This window comes from Vulpes lagopus, chromosome 21, assembly GCF_018345385.1.
Source record: "Vulpes lagopus strain Blue_001 chromosome 21, ASM1834538v1, whole genome shotgun sequence".
Taxonomy (NCBI): Eukaryota; Metazoa; Chordata; class Mammalia; order Carnivora; family Canidae; genus Vulpes; species Vulpes lagopus.
Window position 1 is genome coordinate 12,203,101 of NC_054844.1, and position 20,935 is coordinate 12,224,035.

The following is a 20,935-nucleotide window of genomic DNA, read 5'->3' on the forward strand; positions in this document are numbered from 1 at the left end:
AGCCATGATGGATTGGGTCAGGGGGAAAGAGCAGCCAGAGGAGTCTCATGGCTGCCAGGTGTGGTCTTCAATAGCGTGATTGTGTTTAATCATTGGCTGGCAGCAGCCTTGGGAAGCATGGCCCCAGCACAGAGTCAAGTGCGGGTTTCAGGTGACTGGCTTAAGGACTCCCAGTGGCCTTGCTGAACTTTCTTTAGAACTGCACTGCAATCCAAGACACTTTCACTCAGCCTTCCTTCCTTCCCACTCTCCTTCACTCAAGGTCAGATACGCATCATAGTTTGACAGCTTCCCCAACTTCTCTTGGCTCCTCCTCACTTCCTCTGCAGATGTTTCCCCTAGGAAATTTCTTGTGTGTCTAATTCTACCTTGGTGGCTGCATCTCAGAGGACCTGGAATAATAGTGCACAGAAAGGGCAAAGGAATGCTGTTTTCAGCTCTACATTCTTTACTACTGAGATTTGCCAGTAGGAAAATGTATGACTTTGATCAAAAGAAAAATTTGAAAAGAACAAAAGATGTGTCAATAAGTCAAGAGAAAGCTCTTGAAAAGGATTAACATTAGATAAAATAGAGATAATAGGGAATGAGATATAGGGAGATACAACTATTTAAAAGTATTTGAGGGACACCTGGGTGACTCAGCGTTTGACCATCTGCCTTCAGCTCAGGGCGTGATCCTGGGTCCTGGGATCAAGTCCCACATCAGGCTCCCTGTGAGGAGCCTGCTTCTCCCTCTCTCTGTGCCTCCGCTTCTCTCTCTGTGTCTCTCATGAATAAATAAATAAAATCTTAAAAAAAAAAGTATTTGAACAAGCATGATGTGGAGAAGGGTATAATCAAAATGCAATGGCCAAATGCAAAATGCCACGTGGTGACACAGCACCCTCCTAAGGAATGTTTAGTGGGCATAGCCTTCACTTGTCTCTAATTGTCTAAGTCATGGGCTTCCCCTTTAGTTCACTAGCTCACTCTTGTATAATAAAAATCCTCTCTCACAGTGTCAATTCAGCAACTATAATTGTCCAATTTGATGCTTAATCAAAATTCAGTCTTCATTCACATGAAAAACTCTTCTTATCTATTGACAGGGACAAGAAGGATCCTATGACCTCTTAAATTGTAGACAAAACTGGTATTCTTGTCTTCTCTGCTTCATTCTATTTGCCAAAGCAAGTTATATGGCCTACTCCAAAGGCAAAATTCAAGGAAATATACTAATTTCTGAGTTACAAAAGCTGTAAACTACACGGTAAAGTGCGTGGATAGAGGGAGGAGGAAAAGTTAGGGCCAGTAATTCAACCTTCTGTAGTACCAAGGGGAGAAAATCTCCAATTAGCTATGCTTGGCTCCTGGGTCCATCCCTTGACCATTCCCTGTGGCCAGGGTGAGGACATGGTAGTATGATTGGCAACTACAGTAGGACCATGTGCTTGAAGTGAGTAAGAGGAGCTTTTTCCCCAAAAGAAGGAGATGCTGATCTGGGAAGAAAGGAGGAGTACTGGAAACAAAATAAGCAACATCTACCATCATGCCTTCCATGTCTTGGCTTGTCAGTCCTTATAATTATTCTTTCACAGAGGTACTACTACTACCCTCTTTTTACAGCTGAGAAAATTGAAGTTAAGAGAAGTTATATAAGTTTCTCAAAATGACACATCTTGAGTGATGAAACTTTTTGGATTAAAAATAGATGTACATAGGTATGGCTAGCTGGCTCAGTCAGTAGAGCATGCAACTTTGGATTTTGGGGTGGTGAGTTCACTCCCACATTGAATATAGAGATTATTCAAAATAAATACAACTGTCTATTCACCAAAGCTACAGTAATTGAGAGAGGTGGTATTTATTGAAAGGATAGACACAAAGACAATGGAACAGAATACAGAATACAGAAATAGACACACCCATGTATTGTCAACCAATTTTTAAAAAGATTTTATTTATTCATGAGAAGCACCACACACAGAGAGAGAGAGAGAGAGAGAGAGAAGCAGAGACATAGGCAGAGGGAGAAGCAGGCTCTGTGCAAGGAACCTGATGTGGGACTCGATCCGGGGACTCTGGGATTGTGCCCTGAGCCAAAGGCAGACGCTCAACCCCTGAGCCACCCAAGCATCCCTGTCAATCAATTTTTAATAAAAGCACAAAACCAATTTAGTGTAGGAAGGATAGACTTTTCAGTAAATGCTGTTGAAACAAATAACGACCACACACACACACACACACGAAAAAAAAGAAAAGAAAAAAAAGCCAAAAGGAAGAAAAAAGAAAAAGAATCTCAACCTATACCTTTCACCTTATGCAAAAATCTCACAATGGATCATAAACCTAAATGTAAAATATAAAACTATAAAGCTTCTAGAAGAAAACATAGAAGAGAATGTTTGTGAATTTGAATGAGGGAAAGATTTCTTAGCTATGACACTAAAAGCATGATCCTGAAAGAAAAAAAATTGTAAATTGGACTTCATCAAAATTAGCAACTTTGTGTGAAAGTCACTGTCAAGAGAATGAAAAGGCAAACCCTAGAGAAGGAGAAATAGTTTTGAATCATGTACCTGACAAAGGACTAGTATACAGAATATATAAGAATTTTCAAAACTAATCAATGAGAAAACCACCCAATTAAAAATGCACAAGATTCTTTTCATTATTCTATGTATTAATTATATATATCCTTTATTTTTAAAAATATTTTATTTATTTATTTGAGAGAAAGAGAGAGCAAGCAAAAAGGGGGAGGGGCCACAGCGAAAGGGACAAGGAGATTCTGTGCTGAGCACAGAACCAGATGTGGGGCATGATCCCACAACCCTGAGATCATGACCTGAGCCGAAATCAAGAGTCAGTTGCTTAGCTGACTGAGCCACTTAGGCACCTCTATGTATATCCTTTCTTCCTTTCTTTCTTTCTTTCTTTCTTTCTTTCTTTCTTTCTTTCTTTCTTTCTTTCTTTCTTTCTTTCTTTCTTTCTTTCTTTCTTTTCAACAGAAGCAGGGATATAGGCAGAGGGAGAAGCAGGCTCTGTGCAAGGAGCCCAATGTGGGACTCTATCTGGGGACTCCGGGATCATGCCCTGAGCTGAAGGCAAACACTCAACCACTGAGCCACCCAGGTGCCCCCTTTTAAAAAAATATATATACATCCTTTAAATAATACTTTATCATTATAACCTGGATTTTTTGCATGACATAGGCATTAAGGGGATAATTTTTAAAATTTCACATAGTTGAGCAATTTTAGAGGCTGCTTTTATTGTTTATCACATTACAGAGCAAAAATATAGGATATATAGATTTTCTGCCTTTCTGATACTTATATTTTTCTATCTAAGCAATCCAAAAAAGTAATCAACATCGGCTTAGTAAAAAAAAAAAAAAAAAGTGGTTCTTCTGTCTTGCTATTTAATCTTACTGTTACAGAGTTATTTTTACATCATTTCTTATTTGATATAATTTGTAAAAGTGTGTTTTATCTTTAAAAATGTTTTACTTTAATTCCAGTATAGTTAACATATGGTGTTATATTAATTTCAGGCACACAGTATATAGCTTCAACAATTCTATTTTCTTTTCTTTTCTTTTTTAAAGATTTTATTTATTTATTCATGAGAGTCAGAGAGAGAGAGAGGCAGAGACACAGCAGAAGGAGAAGCAGGCTCCATGCAGGGAGCCCAACGTGGGACTCTATCCCGGGTCTCCAGGATCACGCCCTGGACTGAAGGGGGCGCTAAACCGCTGAGCCACCGGGGCTGCCCAGTGTATTCTTAATCCCCTTCCCCTGTTTCACCCATTCACCCACCCACCTCCTCTCTGGTGACCACAGTTTGTTCTTTATAGTTAAGAATCTGTTTTTTGGGCAGCCCTGGTGGCGCAGCGGTTTGGCGCCGCCTACAGTCTGGGGTGTGATCCTGGAGACTGGGGATCGAGTCCCATATCGGGCTCCCTGTATGGAGCCTGCTTCTCCCTCTCCCTCTGCCTGTGTCTCTGCCTCTCTCTCTCTGTGTCTATGAATAAGAAAATAAAATCTTAAAAAAAAAAAATCTGTTTTTTGGTTTGACTCTTTTCTTCTTTCCTTGGTTTTGTTTCTTAAATTCCACATATGAATATTTGTCTTTATCTGACTGACTGATTTCACTTAGCATACTATCTAGATCCACCCATGTTGTTTCAAAAGGCAAGATTTCATTCTTTTTTATGGCTGAGTAATATTCTATTGTACGTACTACCTCTTTTTTATCCGTTCGTCTATGGATGGGCACTTGGGTTGATTCCATAGCTTGGCTACTGTAGATAATGCTGCAATAGGCATAGGGGTGCATATATTTTTTCAAATTAGTTGTTTTCATTTTCTTTGGGTAAATACCCAGTGATGGATTTTATTTTTATTTTTTCTATTATTTACTTAATTTAAATTATCTAAATTTATTTTATAATATATATTTATATATTAATATATTTATTGTTTTAAATTTATTTTATTATTTATTTATTTATATTTTTAATCTTTTGAGGAACCTCCATATTAGTTTCCACAGTGGCTGCACTGTTTGCATTCCCACCAACAATGCACAAGGGATCCTTTTTCTCTACATCTTCATCAACACTTGTTGTTTCTTGTGTTTTTTATTTTAATCATTCTGGAAGGTGTGAGGTGGTACCTTGTTATAGTTTGATTTGCATTTCCCTGATGATAAGTGAGGTTGAGCATCTTTTCATGTGTTTGTTTGCCATCTGGATGTCTTCTTTGGAGAAATGTCTGTTTAGGTCTTTGCCCACATTTTAATTGGATTACTTGGTTTTTTTTTTTTTTTTTGGTGTTGAGTTGTATAAGTTCTTTATGTAGTTTGGATATAACCCCTTATTGGATATATCATTTGCAAATATCTTCTCCCATTCAATAGGTTATCTTTTAATTTTGTTGATTGTTTCCTTCACTGTGCAGAACCTTTTATTTTGATGTAATCCCAATAGTTTATTTTTGTTTCTGTTTTCCCCTTCCTTGCCTTAGTATACAAATCTGGAAAATTGTAGCTATGGATGTGTCTGAGAAATTACTGCCTGTGTTCTCTTCTAAGAATTTATGGTTTCGGGTCTCACATTTAGGTCTTTAGTCCATTTTGAGTTTATTTTTGTATATGGTGTAAGAAAGTGGTCCAGTTTCATTCTTTTGCATGTAGCTGTCCGGCGTTCCCAACACCATTTGTTAAAGAGATTTTTTTGCATTGTATATTCTTCCCTCTTTTGTTGAAGATGAATTGACCATATGATCATGGGTTTATTTCTGGGCACTCTATTATGTTCTATTGATCTATGTGTCTCTTTTTGTGCTGGTATCATACTGTTTTGATTACTATCGCTTTGTAGTATATCTCAAAATCTGGGATTGTGATACTTCCAGTTTTATTCTTGTTTTTCAAGACTGCTTTGGCTATTTGTGGTCTTTTTGTGGTTCTATACAAATTTTAGGATTATTTGTTCTAGTTCTGTGAAAAAAGAACATTTGGTATTTTTTTAAAAGATTCTTAAAAATTTATTCACTCATGAGAGACAGAGAGAGAGGCAGAGACACAGGTAGAGGGAGAAGCAGGCTCCCTGCAAGGAGCCCGATGTGGGACTCAATCCCGGGTCCTGGGATCATGCCTTGAACCGAAGGCAGATGCTCAACCACTGAGCCACCCAGGCGTCCCGCTTTTGGTATTTTGATAGGGATTCCATTAAATTTGTAGATTGCTTTGGGTTGTATGAACATTATAACAATATTTGTTCTTCAAAAAAATGGGCAAAAGATTTTGACTGGATACTTCATGACAGGAGATATACAGATGGCAAATAAACTCATGATATATGTTCAACATCATTAGTAATTAGAGAATTGCAAATAACAATAAGATAATACCATACCCAGGACGCCTGGGTGGCTCAGCGGTTTAGTGCCTGCCTTCTGCCCAGGACATGATCCTGGAGTCCCAGGACTGAGTCCCACATCCGGCTCCCTGCATGGAGCCTGCTTCTTCCTCTGCTTGTATCTCTCTCTCTCTCTCTCTCTCTCTCTTTCTCTCTCTCTGTGTCTTTCATGAATAAATAAATAAAATCTTTTAAAAAAAAGACAATACCATACCCCTATTAGAATGGCTGAAAACCCAAACCAATCCTATCTAACTGAACTGAAACTAAAACAAAACAAAAACTGACAATGATAAACACTGGTGAAGATGTGGAGCCACTAGAATTCCCATACATTGCTGTTAGGAAGCAAAATGGCACAGCCACTTTCGAAACAGTGCGGGTGTTTCTTATAAAGATAGCACACACTTATCAGTAATCCTAGGTATTTACCCAAGAGAAACAAAAACTTAAGTTCACGCGCAAAAAAAACTATAAATGAATGTTTGTTGCAACTTTATTCATAATCATCAGATACTAGAAACCAAAATATCCATCAACAATGGGATGGATAAACAAACTGTGGTATATCCATACCATGAAATACTCCTTAGCAGTAAAAAGGGACAAACTATACACACAACAACATGGATAAATCTCAGATGCATTTTGCTAAGTGAAAGAAGCAGATCTGAGTGACTACTGATTGTATGATTCCATTTATTTGCTATTCTCAGAGATCATTGGTTACCAGGGACTTGGGGTGAGGAGATGTATTGATTATAAAGAGACAGCATAAGGGGATTATTTGGGCTGATGTAACTCTTCTGTATCTTAATGGTGGTGGTGGCATAATACTGCTGCTTCATTTCTGAGCCAAGAGAAGAGTACACATATTTTTTTTTCCAATTTAGGGAGCTAACATGAGAAATCTTTTGCTTTCTGACTAAATTGGAGTAATTATATCTACTAGCTGAATTCTCTGAAAGGGCTTTTGTTAGAGCTCCAGCTGGAAATTTTAGAGTCAATGACAAGCCTAGGTCTCTAGAAAATTCTATCACAGATAAGATTGGTAGGCAGAATAATGGCTACCCAAAGATATCTGTCACTTAGTCCCTGGAACCTGTGAATATTACCTGAAGTGGCAAAAGAGTCTTTCCAAATGCAATTTATGATAAGGATCTTGAAATGGGGAGAATAGCTTGGATCATCCAGGTGGGCCCAATCTAAATAAATGAATCCTTCAAAGCAAAAACAGGTATGGCCAGAAGGAGCCATGAGTATAGAAGACTGGTCACTACTTCTCCCTCATCCCTGATTTGTTTTTCTCCATAGCACTCACTACCATGTAGTAGGCAGAATCATGGATCCCCAAAGATGTACACACCCTAATCCCCAGAATCTGTGAATATATGTTACATGGCTAATGATGAGTGACATTTGCCGATAGAATTATGTTTGCTAATTTGCTGACCTTCAAACAGGGAGATTATTTTGAATTGTCTAAGTGGACCAATGTCACAAGGATCCTGCAAAGTAGAAGAGGAGGGCAGAAGGCATCAGAGTGAGAGGAGAAGCGGACTCAGCCTGCCCTGGTTGGCTTTGAAGATGGAGGAAGGAACAATGGGCCAAGGAATGCACAGCTTCTAGAAGCTGGAAGAGACAAGGAAAAGGCTTCTCCCTTAGAAGCTCCAGAAAGGAATGTAGCCCTGCTAACACCTGGACTGCTGCCCCATGAGACCCATCTCAGACTTCTCTCCAATACTGCAAGGTATTAAGTTTGTGTTGTGTCAAGCCACTGAATTTGAGGTAATTTGTTATAGCAGCAATTGAAACTAATACATAAGAGGAATATATTACATGTCATATAGGAAACTTTCCTTTTAAATAGGGGGAAAATAGTTTTTTGAAGATTTTATTTATTTATTCATGAGAGACACAGAGAGGCAGAGACAACAGGCAGAGGGAGAAGCAGACTCCTCGCAAGGAGCTTGATGCGGGACTCGATCCCAGGACCCCAGGATCACCCTGAGCCAAAGGCAGATGCTTGACCGCTGAGCCACCCAGGTGTCCCAATAGGGGGAAAATGTTAATGTTAAGCAGGTTTCCTGGTTCTTCATCTCTCAACTCTAGGCAGGTGATCTATTTGTCTACTTTATATTTTTTTTAAAGATTTTATTTCTTTATTCATGAGAGACAGAGAGAGAAAGGGAGAGAGGCAGAGGGAGAAGCAAGCTCCATGGAAGGAGCCCGACGTGGGACTCGATCCCAGGTTTCCAGGATCAGGCCCTGAGCTGAAGGCGGCCCTAAACCACTGAGCCACCAGGGCTGCCTTATTTGTCTACTTTAGAATCAGTCTCATTGTCAATGGTATCAGTTCTGATCCTGGCAGTAAACTTATGGGGGTATTTATTGAGAATAAGATTGAGTATTAAACTGCACTCCTGGGGCACCTGGGTGGCTCAGTCGGTTAAGTGTCTGCCTTCAGCTCAGATCATGATCCCGAGATCCTGGGATGGAGTCTCACATCTGGCTCCCTGCTCAGTGGGAAGTCTGCTTCTCCCTGTCCCTCTGCCCTGCACCCCCCCCCACTCGTTCTCTCTCTCTCTCTCAAATAAATAAATAAAATATTAAAAAAACAAAAACAACTGCAGTCCTGTTGCCTACACTAGTGTTCCTGAAAACACTTCCCTAGCTCCTGACCTCCTCTTGCACAGGGGCTGGACCTCATTCTGAACCCAGATGCATGCTATATCTGCCTCTGCCTCGAGGTCCATGTTCGGATCTGCTTTTCCTACACATTACATTACAAACTTGTGCCTGCCTAGGCCTCACATTTGCTTAACCCTGACATAACTTTTTCTTCCCTCTGCTTCTTGCCTGCTTGGAATTTTGTTTTGTGCCTGTGTGCCAGAGGGGGAAAATGTATCATAATGATGTACTGGCAATACCTCCCTTCTTGTCCACAGGAAGGCTGAATGCTTTGTGTGTTTAGCTCACTCTTAATTTGTTGAATTAAGCGGGGTGACTGGCAATGAAGGGAGTTAAAATGCTGAGAGAAGACCAATTTGCTCTACCCACCACAGGTTGAGGGTGATCCTTGGAAGAAACTTTTATGAGAAGGTCACAGAGGCAGAAGAGATGGGTGAGCTATAAGCTGTAGAACTTTTGAGGAAAGAGAAACTCGATGCGTATTTAAAAGGAAGGTTTCCTGTATGATGTGTAAGGTATTCTTATTGTCTTTGCTTCCCTAAGAAACTCTCAATAAACGCTGGCTCTATGGGGGCTTGGATGCCGTAAGTGCTGAGGGTGGCCTTAAAGCAAGGGAGGGATGACCCCAAACAGCCCAAGTAGTTTCAGGTGGCAAGTGAGGTGAGAGAAGGAGGTGGTCTTTCCAGTGGCAGGCCTTTCAGCAGGATTTTGCTCAGTCCTCAGGGTTTCTTCAGAAAGGCTGCAGGGAGAAGCCATGCCTCAGAGCAGTGCAAGACAGAGAGACACAAGGGGACCTTTACCTGCCCTTTCCTGTCTCCATTTCCCTTGGCCAAGGTTCCCCCTATACAGAGCCAAACTCCCTGAACTTCCAGGTGGTGTGGTCTGGCCCCTCTGTGACCCCTCTGGAAATTAAGTTCACACATTGCTGCATGGCTGGTTCCTTGCAGTCTGGAAGTGTGCTGTGACTGGCATGGGTGGGGCTCTGATGGAAGAAAAGAACAGAAGAGGCAGTGGAGGGAATCTGAGAAGGCTGACAACATTTGCCTCTAGAACTGAGAAAAGCTTTTATTTAAATCCTGCTCCAAATTGTGAATTGTGGGGTTTTTTTGGTGTTTTGAGAGAGAAAGAAAGAGTGAGCTCAGGGTGGAAGGGCAGAGGGAGAGAGGGAGAATCTTAAGCAGGTCCCATGCCCAGAGCCTGAGTTGGGGCTCCATCTCATGACCCTGAGATCATGACCTGAGCAGAAATCAAGAGTCCGAAGCTTAACTGACTGAGTTACTCAAGTGTCCCAATGAATCGTGTTTTGAAAGCTAATAAATATATGAATTGACTGCAAAAAAAAAAAAATATATATATATGAATTGACATTTCTTTTTCATAAAGACATACAAAAAACTACTGGGGAAACATTCCCTAAAGCTAGTTGACAATGCCCAGAAATCTTATCTTTAGAATTCCAGATTATAACCACAGCATCACAGTCCTACCTGATGGGAGCTTCTACCATTCTGGTTTTTTAAAAAAGTCAAGTTTAAGTATTCAAGTAACATATATATATTTTGACGAGTAAAAAAAAAAAAATTCAAGCAAAAATCACCCTTCCAAGTGAAGGCGGTTGCTCTAGGCTTTTCTCTGCCCTTTCTTAACTCAGCCCTGAACTGAAAAAGGCATGATTTGATTGGCAAATTTGGGGAAAATAGATTGGGCATGCGCAGTTCATTCTCATCCACTTTCCTCCTTGGAATCCTGCCGGCATGGGGTCTGCTCCAGGGGCAGGCTGACGCTCCCACCCACTGGGAGGCAAGTCGGCTTTGAACCAGAACTGCTGGCTCTTGCTCTTGGTGTTGGGAAGCTCTTCTAACTCAACTCAGCTTTATCGGGAGCTAAGTCATACTTTGGCCTTCTTCTTCCACTCCTTTATCTTAATTCATTTGTTTTGAGCTCAGAAAAGGAGGAAGGGTGGTATTTATTGGGCTCTGTTTCAGTGTTCCAACACTTCGTGCACTGGCCAGAAAACCGATGTGTGAGAAATAAGATGCACAATTAGGGAGAAGCAAATGAATACCCGTGGAGTGGCTGAGGCTTCTGGAGTGGCAAGGGATTGGCCTTGGCCCTGGGGTCTTGTTATTTAGTGTGTGTGCAGGACATTTCGATCTTGGCAGTTTGTATAGGCTTCTATTGAGCCAGGTAGGTTTTTATGGTGGTGCAGTTGGCTCTTAACAGTGGGGGCCTGGGAAAAAAAGACCCTGGAAAAGCCGCTCAGAAGCTGTAAGAGGGCCTTGGCAAGGGCGCAGGGGCCAGCAAGCTGAAGAGGTCTTAATAAGCAGTTACAAGCTGAGGCTAGGATTCATTGTAGGGAGAAAGAAAGTCTTTTCATATACTGCCCTGTTAGATATTAAAGGAGTAGAAAAATATTTGCTGTTTTTAAACTGTGGGGGCAGCTTGATTCCCTTTGGACCACAGAGCACTAGTGAGAGATTGGTTTTCAATGTGCTAGTACTAGGTCTAGGTGGGTAATGTAAACAAACAGCCCCGATTTTAATTCCTCTTTTTTTTTTTAATTCCTCTTTTATGTTGCTTTGAACTTCTTCAAGGGCAAAAGTGGATAGGCTAAGTTTGCGTTTTTGTGGCTTAAAAACCATGCCTTCTACTTGTCTTGAAGTTTGCTAGAAACTGGTTATTTAAATATGATGGAGAAATCCTCCCCAGGTGATGGTTTTCTTAGGCCTAAGGAATTTCATAGAAAGAGATGGTGGAAAAAGCCATTGCAGCAGGTGCCTGGGTGGCTCAGTGGTTGAGTATCTGCCTTTGGCATTGGTCGTGATCCTGGGCCCTGGGTTGAGTCCTACATCAGGCTTCCCAGAGGGAGCCCGCATCTCCTTCTATGTCTCTGCTTCTCTCTGTGTTTCTCATGAATAAATATATAAAATCTTAAAAAAAAAAAAAAGCCATTGCAGCACAGGAATAGAAAATGCTTCCTGGTTATCGTGGGAGCTCTGTTACTGGATGGAATTCACCTTCATTGCAACCCTACAGTGCAGGCACCTAAAGTTCACAAGGGGATGGAAGTTAAAAGGTTTTAAGTATCTGTATGGGAAAGAACAGCTCCATAAATAAGGTGTAATGATGGAACGTATTGCCACTGCAGATTTCTGCCTTTGCAAGAAGGCAACATCCCCTCAAATGCCTTGCTGCGGGTAGAGCTTCCTAGATATGGTAAATGCAAGGTACCATTGTGGGAAATTTCCTGTAGCTAGTAGTTTTCTAACTGGGTTTTATTTATTTATTTATTTATTAAAAAATTTATTATTATTAAATAAATAAATTATTATTATTATTATTACTTTTTTAAAGATTTTATTTATTTATTCATGAGAGACACAGAGAGAAGCAGAGACACAGGCAGAGGGAGAAGCAGGCCCCATGCACCGGGAGCCCGACGTGGGACTCGATCCTGGGTCTCCAGGATTGCGCCCTGGGCCAAAGGCAGGCGCTAAACTGCTGTGCCACCCAGGGATCCCAAATTATTATTTATTTGAGAGAAAGAAAGAAATAGAAAACATGAGCGGGGGGAGGGGTTGAAGGAGAGGGAGAAGCAGACGCCCCACTGAGCAGGGAGTCAGATGTGGGACTCAGTGGCAGGACCCTGGGATCATGACCTGAGTTGAAGGCAGACCCTTAGCAGACTGAGCCACTCAGGCATGCCCTAACTGGGTTTTAATGGATAGTCCATAGATTCTGGATTGTTGGTCTCAATCAACTTGCTTCTTGGTGAGGCTGCTGTCTCTGCAACAGTCTCTGGCAACCCAAAATACTGATTTTGGGTATTTTTTTTGAGATACCTGCTAAAAATCACTTATCTGGGTATGGTATATGTAGAGCTGGTGCTATGATCATTTTGCCTCTCCCAAATCTGTAGACTCTAGGAAAAAGCACATTACATACTTGCTGGTGTAATTAATCTAATCTCTAATTGGGCCCTGTAGGAGCTGCCCCCATTCCAGTGAGATCCAGCTTAAGCTGTAGTTGCTAAAGATCTCCAACTCTACCCAGACATTGAAATCCCCTCCTGCTGAGACAGAGCAGAATAAAAAGTTGGGGCAGACAAATTTTGGACCTTAATTTCTTTGAATTTTAACCCACAAAAATAGGATTCATTTTATTTTGAACCTTACTTTCTTTGAACTTTCATGCCTCATGATTTGGATTTCATTCCTTGGACTTTAATTTTTCCATAGACATTTGATCAAGTGAAGAAGTTTATGTTAAAAAATGTTTCCCCTCAATACTATTGGCATTTTGTTATTGAGGTTTTGTTGTGCATATTAATATTGGAATAGTGTAGTTTTGTCATTTAATTTCCATCCTGATCCTCTGATATGCTTTGCAGACAACATGGACAAGCAGGAAAAAAATTGGGTGATAGAAAAATGAAAATTTCAGCTTTGGATACAAAATGGCATTGGCCTATTTAATAAATGCATTATAAGGAACTATTTGGAACATTTTGTGAGCGAAATCTCTTTCCCATCAGTGTTCTTGGGAGGGGAAAAAATTGGCCAATATAAGAGGAAGATGGGGCAGGACAGTTCTGATAGGCTGCTCGGATCCTCTCTTAAAAATGTCAGATACACCTCTGGTTGACATAGATTTAATGTCTATACCAGTGGTTTAAGAGAAGAAAATTCAAGGGAATATTAGTGGGGGAATAATTCTTAACGAACTTTTTTTTTTTTTTTTAAGATTTTATTTATTTATTCATGAGAACGCAGAGAAAGAGAGAGAGGGAGAGACATAGGCAAAGGGAGAGGCAGGCTCCATGCAGGGAGCCTGACGTGGGATCAGGCCCTGGGCTGAAGGCGGCGCTAAACCGCTGAGCCACCGGGCTGCCCAACTTTTGATATTACCTTCTGTCATAGGCTGAATGGTTCCCCAAACATGTCCATGTCCTAATCCCCAGAACCAATGAATATGTTACCCTATGGGGTAAAAGGACTTTTCAGATGTAAATTAAGATCCTGAGGTGGGGAGGTTATCCTGGATTATCTGGTTGGCCTAATGTAATCACAAGGGTCCTTACAGGAGGAGTTAAGAGTCAGAAGAAGGTGATGTGATGACAAAACCAGAAAGGAAATGATGAGCTTTGGCAATGGAGGAAGGAGACACAAGCCAACAAGCACAGGCAGCCACAAATGACAAAAAACAATCAAACAACAACAGAAACAAAAACCTGCCAGCACCCTGACTTTACCTCAGTGAAATGGATTTTGGACTTTTGACCTCCAGAACTACTAGAGAATAAAGTTGTGTTGTAAGTAAGCATGTTATAATTTGTTACAGTGGCAACAGGAAATGAATACACCTTCCATAGCGAAGGAACCTAATTTAGTAGATCTGTGTTCTTGGAGAGGGTAATGTAATCTGATTGGTAAATTCTGGAATAATAAATTGAGCATCATGGGCTTGGTTTCATTCTTCTTCCTCTTCGGGAGCCAGTCAGCCCAACAAAGCACAAGCTCTGCTTCTTGCAGGGCAGGGCCACCCAGGTTCGCTTGGGGCTGCCAGGTTCGGCTAGTTAAGTCTATATAATTCTGTGGTTCAGTAGTAGTAAGCTCATTTGCCTTTCATGCTAAGCTACATTCTCCAGTGGCTTTTATCAGAAAAGGTGATATTTTGGTTCCTATGGACCACTTCTTTTGATTATTTCTCTCTGTGTATAACTCAAGCATGGCAAAAATGTGAACTTGAAGATAATAGATTGAACAAAAATGACACAATCTTTTCTTCCAGCCCCAGATTTCGTTGAGGAATGGAAAATATAGATGAAGAGTATCACAACTGCCTGGGAAACAAGAGGGGGAACTTTCCAAGGACCAGAAATTGTGACAAAAATGCCTGCATGACATAGGACCAGGTGAAGAAGATATACTATAGATAAAACTAGAATAGTGTTTTTTTTTTTTTTTTTTTTGCTGCAAAATATAGGAAAGATGCCCTGAATGCTCATCACCCCAAAGTGGTAGATGCTAGCAGCAGGAAAATGTCCAAAGTTCAAATAAATTGACTAATTCAGGTACCACAGCCAAGGATATCTAGATGGTTTGATCCCTCCTTACCACCCCTTCAGCCAGATGATGTAATAATGGTGGTGTCTATTTCCAGTGGGAAGAAAAATGGGAAGGATGGTGACAGTAAGAAAGATAAAGCAGGGCCCCACCTTCAGGGTCTGGAGGTATCTGGAAAGAATGAGGAGCACCCGCATGAGAACACTAGCCACCAAAGTATAACCAGTGGTACCTTCCATCCTTCCTCAAAACAGGCTAAGAAAAGTGATGCATGGGGTACCTGGGTGGCTCAGTGGTTAGGTGTCAGCCTTCAGCAGTGGTGATCCCAGAATCCTGGGATCGAGTTCCTCATTGGGCTCCCCATGGGGAGCCTGCTTCTCCCTCTCCCTATGTCTCTGCCTCTCTCTCTCTCTGTGTCTCTCATGAAAAAATAAAATAATAAAAATAAAGAAAAATGATGCAATGATGTAAGTCTAACAGGGGCTATCTTCTATATAGATGAGCAAAAAATTAAGAATGCCTAACTTGAAAGAAGGCCACCTTGGAAGAGAGAGGATATGCAACAAATGGTTAAACTTCCATTTGAGAAAATGGAGTTAGTAGAGCAAGAGGGTTGTAAAGCCAGAGGGCTTTATTTTATTTTATTTTTTAAAGATTTTATTTATTTATTCATGAGAGACACACACAGAGAGAAAGAGAGGGGTGGAGACACAGGCAGAGGGAGAAGCAGGCTCCATGCAGGGAGCCTGACATGGGTCTCAATTCGGGGACTCCAGGATCACGCCCTAGGCTGAAGGCAGGTGCTAAAACACAGAGCCACCCAGGGATCCCCGGGGTTAGGGCTTTATAATAAGTTACGATTTGTGTTGTGAAATAAATGTGAAGGCGTAATACACATAAGTATGAATAAACTAGAGATTATGTTATCTGATTGTTGAAATAATAAATGGACTAAATCAGGTTTGCTGAAAAACAGATAAATGAACTGGAAAACAGAGCTATAAAATTCTCTATATAGTCAAGATGTGTGAGAGATCCAGAATTCTAATTTTGATCTAATAAGAGTTCCAGGGGCACCTGGGCGGCTCAGTCGGTTAAGTGACTGACTTCTGATTTTGGCTCAGGTCCTGTTCAGGTCCTGGGATCAAGCTCTGCATTGGGCTCCATGCTCAGTGGGGAGTCTGCTTCAGGATTCTCTCTTTCACTCTGCCCCTTCCCCCCACTTGCAGGTGTGCTCTGTTTCTCTCTCTAAAATTAAAAAAAAAAGTTCAGAGAGAAAGAATATAGAGTAGGGAAGAGAGGCATTTAAATAAGTCATTCAAGAGAGGCTTGCTTCCTCAGATAGAAAGGACCTACAAATAGTATGAAATTTATGAATAGAAAAGATAAGGAAAAAAAACCTTAAAATCTTTTGGACAAAACAAATAGAATGCCTGCAAAGGAGGGAGACTCTAAAACATCAGATTTCTCCTCAATAGCACTGTATTAAAAAATACCAATGCAATAATTCCTCATAATTTCAAGGGACAATAACTTTTCTTTTAGCATTTTGCCCATTTTTAATTGTACATAGAGGCATTGAGTATTTCACATTGTTGTGCAACCAATACTTCTATGCATCTCCAGACCTCTTCATCATTCTGCACTAAAATTCGATGTGTATTAATCACTAACTCTCCATTCCCTTCTTCCCCCAGCCCCTAGCAGCCACCATCCTTTCAGAAGAGACAATACGTTTTTTATTTATTTATTTTTAATTTTTATTTATTTATGATAGTCACAGAGAGAGAGAGAGAGAGGCAGAGACACAGGCAGAGGGAGAAGCAGGCTCCATGCACCGGGAGCCCGACGTGGGATTCGATCCCGGGTCTCCAGGATTGCGCCCTGGGCCAAAGGCAGGCGCTAAACTGCTGCGCCACCCAGGGATCCCGAGACAATAAGTTTTTTAAAAAATATTTTATTTATTTGAGAGGGAGACAGAGAAAACACAGGTGGAATGGGGTGATGGAGAGGGAGAAGCAAACTTCCTGCTGAATGAGGAGCGTGTCCTGGGGCTGGATCCCAGGACCCCAAGACCATGACCTGAGCCAAAGCCAGACACTTAACTGACTGAGCCACCCAGGTGCCCCAAGACAATAACTTTTAATTTAGGATTCTATAAGACTCAATAAAACAGAAGAAAGGAATGGGGATCTTTTCCTACCAGATAGCCACTTTTTATATGAAGCTTTTGTTATTAAAAGAGTGATGTTAGTGCATGGATGGATAATTAGGCAATTAGGAACAAAACATAGGCTCAGAACAGACCCATCCATTTATGAAAACTTGATTTATTCAAAATGGACACTCTGGATCTATAGGGAAAGGATGAACTATTATATTACTGATGCTGGGATAACCCCTTATACATAGTTAGATACCTAGCTCACATGATATACCAAAAATGAGTTCTAGATAAGAATTCAAGTGAAATGATGTCTGGGTGGTTCAGTGGTTGAGTGTCTGCCTTCGGCTCAGGTCATGATCCTGGGGTCCTGGGATCAGGTCCCCTCATTGGGCTCCCTGTGGGGAGCCTGCTTCTCCCTCTGCCTGTGTCTCTGCCTTTCTCTCTGTGTTTCTCATGAATAAATAAATAAAATCTTTTTAAAAAAATTATTCAGAGTGAAAAGCAAATTTTAGAAGAGAAAACGAGAATATGTTTATGATCTTTCTTTTTAGTATAAAACAAAGCCAAAAACAGAAACCATAAAGGAAAAAACTGATAAATTATCTTTAAAGGTTTATTTATTTACTTTATATATAGAGAGAGCATGAACAAGTGGGGAGGGAAGGGAGAGAGAGAGAATCTCAATCAGACTCCTTGCTGAGCGTGGAGCCCAAAGCAGGGCTGGATCCCACAACCATGACATGATGAGTAAGCCAAAATCAAGAGTCAGTCACTTAATGGACTGAGACACTCAGGTGCCCCCAAAATTGATCACTTCAACAACATTTTAAAAAGATTTTATTTATTTGTTCATGAGAGACACAGAGAGAGAGAGAGGCAGAGACATAGGCAGAGGGAGAGTATGCTCCCTGCAGGGAGCCAGATGAGGGACCCGATCCCAGGACCCTAGGATCACGACCTGAGCCAAAGGCAGACACTCACCACTGAGCCACCCAGGCATCCTAATTTCAACAACATTAAAAGGAAAATAATGTCTGCATATTAAAAGTCACAAAAATTGAGAAGTTACACTTGAAAGAAGAGACTTGTAGCAGATAAAATCCACAAAGACTGGCATACAGATTAGATAAAGAACTCCTACAAATCAATAAAATATAAATAACCCATTAGAAAAGGACAAAAATATAAACAAATTCACAGAAAAGGAAGATCAAATGACAAATAGAATGATCGACATTATACTAAGATTCATAAAAATGCAAATAAAAATGATAACATGACTCAATTCTTTAGGAAGTTTGGCAAAAATAAATACAAATATGATACCAATTGTTGGTGAGGGCATAGAGCCATAGGACCTATCCCTCCTCTGTACTTCTGGAGGGAAGTTAACTGGTATGTTCACTTTGGAGAACAATTTGGCAATGTCTGGAAGAGTTCTACTCAGAGGCATTCACTCTAGAGAAAATCTTGCCATAGAAAGTCAGCAGCACTCGGACAAGAAAGTTCAGAGTGACATTGTTAAAATAGAAAAATGAGAAACATACATTAGAAATATATGGCAATGAGTAGTTAACTTGGATTCTATTTATAAAAAGATTACTATAAATGAATCTGTTTAGATTGTGATTAAACTTGAGACTTAAGCTACAGATTCAGAATAGGGAGGACTTTTACAAATGTAAAAAAAAATTAATGAAAAAAAAAACTGTCCAAAAGAAATACATTCAGTAAGATATCATTTATATAAAATTTAAAACTAAAAGAATAATATGTATTGTTTCCAGGATACATACAGAGTAGTTAAAGCCTAACAAAATGCATGTCCTGATAAGCAGGACAGTGTTTGCCACTAGAAGAAGAGGAGAATGTCATCACTAAGAAAACAACAGATCAAAAAACGTAACTATAAGAGATTTGAATCAGGGATCCCTGGGTGGTGCAGCAGTTTGCCTTTGGCCCAGGGCACGATCCTGGAGACCCAGGATCGAATCCCACATCGGGCTCCCGGTGCATGGAGCCTGCTTCTCCCTCTGCCTGTGTCTCTGCCTCTCTCTCTCTCTCTCTCTCTCTCTCTCTCTCTGTGACTATCAATAAAAAAAAAAGAGAGAGATTTGAATCAGACAATTAAAATCTTTTTTTTTTAAAGATTTTATTTGTTGATTCAGTAGAGACAGAGAAAGAGAGAGAGAGAGAGAGAGAGAGAGAGAGGCAGAGACACAGGCAGAAGGCAAAGCAAGCTCTATGTAGGGAGCCTGACGTGGGACTCGATCCCCGATCTCCAGGATCAGGCCCTGGGCAGAAGGCGGTGCTAAACCACTGAGCCACCTGGGCTGCCCAAAATCTTTTTTCAAAAAAGATTTTATTTATTTATTCATGAGAGACCCAGAGAGAGACAGAGGCAGAGACATAGAGAGAGAAGCAGGTTCCATGTAGGGAGCCCGATGAGGAACTTGATCCCGGAACTCCAGGATCACACCCTGAGCCGAAGGCAGGTGCTTAACTGCTGAGCCACCCAGGGTCCCAGACAATTAAAATCTTAATCAAACTTTGGAAACATATATAGCCCATATATGTTGGTATATATATCCAACAGGTAGAGAAATAGCATTTTCTTCAATTCACATAAAACATGCACAAAAATTGAGCATGAATGTAGTAAGCCCATTTCCCAACCTATATACTATGTAGGTCCTATATATCATGGGCCGGAGTTTGAGGATTGTAGCCTGACTCCTACTAGCATCCTAGTCTGAGTCTCTACATTCTTTTGCTCTCCTAAGATATGCAAATATGATTTTCTAGATTTACCACAACACCAAAAAGTTTGGGAAGCATAAAGAAAAGCTCAACAAATTTCAAGCTGCATGCAGTGATTACAGTGTAATAAGGTTAGAAACTGAGGATAAAAGGAACCATCCTCAAATCTATACACTTAAAAAAATTAAGAATAAGAAGAGACATTTAAGGGATGCCTGGGTGGCTCAGTGGTTGAGCATCTGCCTTTGGCTCAGGTTGTGATCTGGGGATCCTGGGATAGAATCCCACATCAGGCTCCCCTCAGTGACCCTGCCTCTCCCTCTGCCTATGTCTCTGCCTCTTTCTCTGTCTCTCATGAATAAATAAAATCTTAAAATTTTTTTTAAATTAAAAAATAATAAGAGACATTTAAAAAACTCTTGGATTAAAAAAAAAAACCTCTTGGATTAAAATGAAAGTCAAAATAGAAGTAACAAATAACCCAGAATGGAACAAAAAAAGAACACTATATATTAAGACCCATGAAATGGGGTTGAAGAAGGAAATCTGTAGTTTATTTATTTTAAATTTATTTATTCATTTTCCATAACCCGTCCACCCAGTGTGGGGCTTGAACTCAAGACCTTGGATCAATAGTCACATACTCTATCAACTGAGCCAGCCAGGTACCCTGGAAATCAAATCAGTAGGTTTAAATGGACTTTTTTGGAAAATAAGAAAGACAGAAAATAAGTGCCTAGGCTTTTAACCCAAGAAGCTAGAAGAATAGCAAACCCAAAGAAAGTAAAGTAAAGAAAATAATAAGGATAAAATGGGAAACTAGGGAACATATGTCTTACATTTTTTAAAAAATTAAAAAAAAAAAATCTCTACACCCAACCTGGGACTTGAATGTACAGCCCCAACATCAAGAGTTGCATATTCCACTGACTGAGCCAACCAGGTGTCCCATGTTATATTTTTATTTGCTAACCTGGCAACCCTAAAATTAATGAAAACAGAAAACGAAAGTAGGTTTTTTCTTGGGGGGGGGGGAAACAAGCAATTAGGTAAACTTTTAGAAAGTTTAATCAAAGAAAGAAGATAAACTTAATTTTGGGATAGAAAGAGACACACTATAGATATAGAGGAGATTTTCAGAGTTATTAGAGAATACCACATGTAATTTAAGCCAATATATTTCATGAAATGGACAATTATTGAAGATAACCTAAATGTCAAAAATTAGATCCACAATAAGGGAAAAATCCGAATATGCCAATAACCACAAGAGAAATTGAAATGATTGTTATAAGAATACCTACTGAAAAGGTATATGGTCCAAACATGGCCTGTGTTTTACAA

At 40.3% G+C, this 20,935-nt stretch overlaps 1 protein-coding gene across 6 annotated transcripts in view; it reads left to right on the forward strand.

The window, feature by feature from the left end:
• The window catches only part of APOLD1 (apolipoprotein L domain containing 1), a 59,856-nt gene that overhangs the window by 16,095 nt on the left and 22,826 nt on the right, over nt 1-20,935 (forward strand). For 5 of the 6 annotated variants that reach the window (XM_041736451.1, XM_041736447.1, XM_041736446.1 and 2 more), the window contains exons 2-4: nt 7,372-7,658; nt 13,682-13,910; nt 14,390-14,513. The gene's annotated coding sequence lies outside the window, so the exon portion shown is untranslated. The remainder of the gene's footprint in view (nt 1-7,371; nt 7,659-13,681; nt 13,911-14,389; nt 14,514-20,935) is intronic. The other variant, XM_041736449.1, reaches the window with a different exon arrangement.